The following is a 6790-nucleotide window of genomic DNA, read 5'->3' as shown; positions in this document are numbered from 1 at the left end:
CCCTTAAATTGCAAAAACGTTTTAAAATGTTATTGGATTTCAGATGTGTTCCGATTAGGCAGATTTGTCAGATCTGCCTAATTTCTGTTTAAAAACGATGTTTAGCCTACATGTTTTTCTTAACAAAATTCTTACCAAAAAAATTCACGTTAAAATTTTGTCTGTAGCCTATACGATTTAAATAGCCTACATGAAAATGACTGGTTAAATAAAACTGGAAGCTTGTAGGCTATTTATTAATTTATGTTAGTTTATTAGGCTATTATTTTATCATGGTTAATCTTTAAAAAAAAATATGAATGAACTGGCTGCATGCGTTATCTTTGCTTCAAAATAGCTAATAGTAAGCAACATATAACGCATTTAAAATATATTCTATGCACTCTAAGCATTTTAACAGCTCGCATCAGCATTCCCTGTGTAAATAGTACCATCTAACGCGGGTTATGTTGGCGGCTGATTCAGCCATTACGTCACAATTAAATCATGACGTTGAACGGAAGTATGAACAGAGCATTCGGTAGAATTCTTTTCCTCAACGTCTTTCTTTGAGTCGCTCACTGCTTATAAAACTGCACAACGACGTGGCGACGTTTTCCCCCGTGTAACTAGTTTAACCACTTGTTATGATCATATTAGGCTATATGATTGTGACATAATAAAGGTCCACGAGCTCTCATTCAAACGGTTGATCTGCTTCCCTAATGTTCATGCGCTCACAAAGGATATTATTGTTAGCTGTTATGTTCGTATTTATTTATTTATAGTCTACACACTATATCTCACTCACCTGAAATAGAGTACACGGCCATGCTGTGTGAACTCCGTGTCTGACCCTGTGGATGAGTCAAAATAGTGCAATGATTATTTTTGATTAATAGGCTATCTAAATTCTTCTGTTAGATGTTTTAGGCTAATGCTCCCACCGAGGTTGGTTTCTGTTTTGTTTGGGCTGCTGGTGGCTCGTTCGTTTATAACGAATAGAGGAATTTTCCAGCATGAATATTTAATCGAGCCTGTGAAATTTAAGAGGAGTTTAAATCGCTCCTTAAATACAAACCGCGCATAATGTGCAGGAAAATCTCATTTAAAGCGCAGAAAAACGCGCTTTAATTTTAGATAGGCTACTCGGAGTTGTCCAAATAGCCTACATTTAATGACAATATGCCTATTTAAGTATTATTATTATTTACGCGCGTGTTTTATTGTGATGCTTTTAAGTTAAAGTCAACAGTGTAGGCTACATAAAAATATGAAATTCTATGCAGGCATAGGCCTACCTGTATAAGCTATATGATGTGAAGAGATCTCTACGTTTCAGATCCAGAATGGTGTGGATAATGAAACGAAACTTCTCAGAAAACTCCAGACAATCTTTGGAAAGTTCATTAGCGTCAAAATATCTTGTCAAATTCGGCAAACACCTGTTGAAAAAAAAAAGAAGAAGAAAAAAAAAAAAACAGTCATCCCTGCTCTTTTGATACATTGATACATATGATTTTGATACAATCATAATAATGCTTAGGCTATATGTTAAAACATGTGTTTTATAAACAACATTGAATTGTTAGGTTTGTTTAAACTGGTAAAGTCAACTAAACAACCTGTATTCTGATTAAATAAAACTTAAACCACAAACCTCCATTAATTTTTCCCTTATGCTTTTACAGTGAGGATATAGGCTAGAGATGATTCTAAAGCACATGATTGAATGAGGGGATCTAATTGGCAGCCATTTTGTGTAATCACTTTTAAAGGCCCACTGAAGTGCCTAGACACACTCAGAATTAGCCTATTCAATGTGTTGACATATTTTCCACTGAAACAGTGAAATAGGGCGGGACATATCGATTAACTCCTCCCCTTTCTTAAAATAGCCAATAGAATTGAATTTACATCACAGCTCGACCAGAGCCGTTGAGCTCGCTAAAGCCAGTTTCCTCCTTATCTCCTCTATATCGCTTTAAAATGTAGAATTCTGTGCAGAATTCAAATGGGTCCAATATGTTCTGTGGCTTGTGCTGAGTCCCGCATTTGATCCGCTCTGTGTATCCTGTCTCTGGACCGGAGCTACCAGACTTCATTAGCCCTGATAGAAAGCATATTTACACTGTCTGAATTGTTCCCTATCCCCTATATAGTGTAGGCTACTATGTGCCATTCACCATGTATAAAATAGTAAATGTGTGAACATTGAACAAGTGACTGATTTCAGCTGCTGCTTCACCTACACTATTTATATCGTAGGGGGTGGGACAATTCAGATTCTAGACAGCATTTGATTGGACAGAAAATCTAATGAGAAGCTGAAGTGCAGAGTGATGTCATCAAAATCATTGATCCATATAAGAGAGACTAAGTTTTGAATGCTTATTTCTTCTAAATGCGAATTTTGTCATTGTTTTGGATGGAGCTCACTAGCTTATAGATAACATTAAGGCTAAAAGCCAAAAAACTTTTTCAAATTTTGATTTCATCGGGACTTTAAATTCGACATTACTAGCTTGTGTGTCTTCTTGAGGCCAAATAAAAACACACATCAAACTGGCAGTTTAATTTGCTTCAAGGTTTCAGTAGGAGGAATGTAGTTCCGGCAGCGCCACCTGGCGGCCAATCAGCGTAATGCCGTCAGAGTGGGAGACGTTCTGCAGTTTAGAAACTGGATGGATGAGGTTCAGCTACAAGTGATGCTGGCGTATAATTCAGATGTTTTCAGAATCAGAAGTACCTCCTCCTGAGACCAGGAACAGACTTATGTCCTCTGACACTATATTTTAGTGAATTTCCTTGACACCACACGTCACAGGTTTGTCACTTCTCCTTGCTCTTTAATATGACTGGCATTAATTTAGTGATCAAATGTAGCACTAAGGAAAATGTGATTGATTATCATTTAAATCTGACTAATTTTCAAATTGTTTGCCATAAATAAACATCTTAGTAAAATGTTATGGTTTAATCAAAATATGACTTTCTGTTACCAAACAGGGCATTTTTATACTTGTCCACTGTAGTGGAAAAAAACGTGGGAAATAGGGAAATAAATAATATATCAATATTCCTATGAAATATTAGATATTATTATGAAAATGTTGCCAATTATTACTCTCATTATTACACTTCTTTTTTCATTACATGTTGCCCCAATACATTAATTTGCAAATAAGATACATTGTATTGAATTGGACATTTATGACCATTTTACCCCCATTTTGCAAAAATAATTTAAATGGTATATCAATTAATTCCTTTATATCTTTCATAATATAGTTGAGAATCATCTTTACAAAGTTTGGTCTAAAAAAAATCCTGAAACCTAAAAATGTATTGGTGAATGTTCACCAAAACTTTTGTCTACAGTGGACATAGCATAACATAAATAAAATATTTTTTGTCAACATTTTTCTGGGTCTCAGGAGGATATAATTTAGCAAACTGTATAGTATGAAACTGTTAAGTGGGCAGTTCAAAATAAAAGTTTGTATAAATGTGAAGTTGATGACTCATGAATAAAATCTTGCCAGTGTAGTGAGTGACACAATGTCTTGGTTTTGATTATTATTATTATTTTTCTTCTGTTGAAATTGTCCATTACGGCCTTCCATGGGATTCTATAACACTCGAACAAACTCTACCGTAAATCCAAGATTCAGATAATGAGACATAAAACCTGGGAATGTTTGTGTTTTGAATACAAGGACATCATGATCAGTCACCTATTGATTTTACAGGCATGCAGTTTCATCATGTGCCGACATGCGCACTCTTACCTTTCATCCGCCAATACCGGGGCGCCAGGAACACGCGTGTGTGTGTGAGTGTTTATTCCGCAGATGTGTGTGTTGATGATGTCTGGGTGATGGGTGACGGTGGAGATCTCCCGGTTGTGCTCAGCATCATCTCCGCATCCTCCATAGACACCGCGCGACTGACGCTAGTAGACATGCGCAGACTCTACATCAAACTTTATGGTTGCTTCAAAAACAAAACCATTTGTTTTTATTGCTAGATTGACTAGAGTGTTCTAGATCGATATAGGCGAATCTATTTCATGCAGCCTATCTAATAGGCTTGTGTTCACTCAAATATTTAAACACGGATGTTTGTGATTTGTACTTTTTTATGTGACGTGTAGCTTAATAAAAACCCAAAGCTGTTTCTTCTTTTGAGTTGACGGTAATCACTATGATCAGCAGTCATTATTGCGGGAAAATGTGGGGAGGAAAATGTATCGCTCCATCTACTGGTTATAATGAGGTCGTGCAGCAATTTGAGCAGTCTGTCAGAGAGTCGTTTAAACTGGACAAATAGCCTAATAGCTACATGGTTTGCGTCGAAACTATGTGTTCAAATAAACGAGACAAGATTTATTCGTTTTTATGAAACCACCAACCAATATGAAGACTGTATATAAAAAAAAATGTTTAAAAAAATGTCTCTCACTTTTGTTGTCCTGGCAATCAATTTTTTTGTTTAGTAGCTAATATTTTTTGCATGTACATTCATAGTTGTTTTTAAAAAGGTGATTATTTGTAGTCTATGTTTATAAACAGGCCTAGGTGTTTTTATAGAACTTAATTATTGGGGCTATACCTAAAATCTTATTAAATTCATTAATTTTATTCCTTAAGTAGCCTATAGGGGAGACCGGGGACAGTTGCAACATGGGGATGGTTGCAACATGTAATTTTTCTCCAATCAGAAACAAGCTAGAGTGATGACACTCACACTGCACATGCACAGTTAGACCCTCCCCCCACTAAGAAGACAGTAGACATATTCAACATCTGCTGCTGCATTTATTGAACAAAACTTGTTTTGAAGGTATGAAAGTACATTTTTTCATGAGATATATTTTTTGTCATACTGTCCAGACATTTTGTATGAATTAATCAAAACTTACTTAGTTTGAATTATTGTTTTGTTGACTTCTAAGTGACATGGTTAGCATGTGTCAAAGTCAGTGTGTCTAGCAGGAATATGATGTTCTGTCATGGCTGATAGTGTTGGGGACAGTTGCAACAAGTTATAAATTGCATGTTTAATAAAGGTTTGTTGCATTGCAAATTGTTCAATTCTTCCTGTCTGACACTGAAATATGCAGAGATTGAATAGCATCTGTAACACCTGCACACTGAATCTATGTAGGACTATGTTCTACACATAAACAAAAAAAACTCAATAACTGTTATTTGATAAATATGACTAAATAAATAAATTATAGGCTACAATAATATTATTGAAATAAATAATACTATAATATTATAGTAGGCCTAAAACAGTTTATATTTTCAGAATTATATGCTCATTGAGACAAAAAGCTAAAATTAATTAGAGAAATTTAAGGTATTTTTAACATGTTGCAACCGTCCCTGGGTTGTGTTGCAACCGTCCCCTGGGTCGGGGTCAGTTGCAACATCGGACTTCTTCAATTCAAATAAATACTGTGAACGATATGTCATATATAATCAACTTTAAATGGTATGGGTAATTAGCAGACAGATGCAAGTTTAATATATACAAATTTGGTTTGTCTAGTCCAAATAGTCTCTGAGTAACTGAGAGAAATGCAAAAAGTGTTGCAACTGTCCCCGGTCTCCCCTACGTATTATTTATTATATAGGCTAATAACCTATACTTAAGTTAATTAGGCCTATTATCGTTATTGCATGCAATAGGCTAATATTAAATAAGCCTACTATTAGGACACATGGTTTCAATATAGCCTAACAGTGATAACTAAAATATGTAGCTAAATCCTTGCATTTCTTTTCTTTCTTTTTAGTCTTTAACAACACCATACCTAGCCTATAGCCTACTGTTTTTACAGATTTTAGGGGAATACCATAGGTCCTATAACAACAAGGTTTTAAGTCCAGTTTCACCAATTCTTGTTTTCTCTACGGTTTTGTTTGTTTGACTGCATAGGCTACTGTGATTTTTCAGTGTTTTTCATAAATGTCAGGTTGGGGAAAGTTGTCACATGTGTATTGGGCAGGTCGTCACGTGTTTCTGTTGTAATTTTACAACAACAAAAACTAGTTGTTGTTTTTTTACAATATCCGCTGGCCAAATGTTATCTTTTGTCTTTTTGTATTTTGAATGCTTTTCTCCGTCAAAACAGTTTCACCGTTTGAATTTTGCTGCAAAAGTTCCAATTATGACGTATACTGAGGAACTTGATACAACAGATCAACGAACCGTTCTACGAAAAAAAAAGAAAAGAAAATCAACGAACGGTTCTCGCTTATGCTATTTGTGACTTGCATTTTTAGCTAATGCTTTGATTTGTAAATTATTAAGTCACTAATTTAATTAAAAAGGACAACGATTGTTTAAGCTTTATTGCATTTGAAATATAGCCTATATATACACACACACACACACACACACACACACACACACACACACATATATATATAATTTTTTTTGTTGTTGTTGTTGTTGTTGTTTTTGTGGATTTGTACCACATCGAATATTTTTTTATAACCTATCTGTATCATCATATTTGTATAGCCTATTTTTGGAAGGTCATTTATTAATGCTGTTTATATTCCAAACAATAAAGGGAATTGGTTTCATCAAGTCTTTCATTCTTCAGTCCAGCCTCTTCCTCTAAAAGCTTTTATGAACTTATTTTATGCAGTATCGACTATTTCACCTGTCCATAGACCCATGCTGTTATTCAATTATTAATGAAAATGAATTCAGTTGATGCTGAAGGCGGCTGTCAGCTGTATTCACTTCAAGCATATAAACACCCACTTTATGCAGTCAGTCCTCATCTTCA

Source organism: Abramis brama (genome assembly GCF_963993115.1).
Source record: "Abramis brama genome assembly, chromosome: 18".
In the NCBI taxonomy this organism is placed as follows: Eukaryota; Metazoa; Chordata; class Actinopteri; order Cypriniformes; family Leuciscidae; genus Abramis; species Abramis brama.
This window is presented reverse-complemented; position numbering follows the sequence as displayed.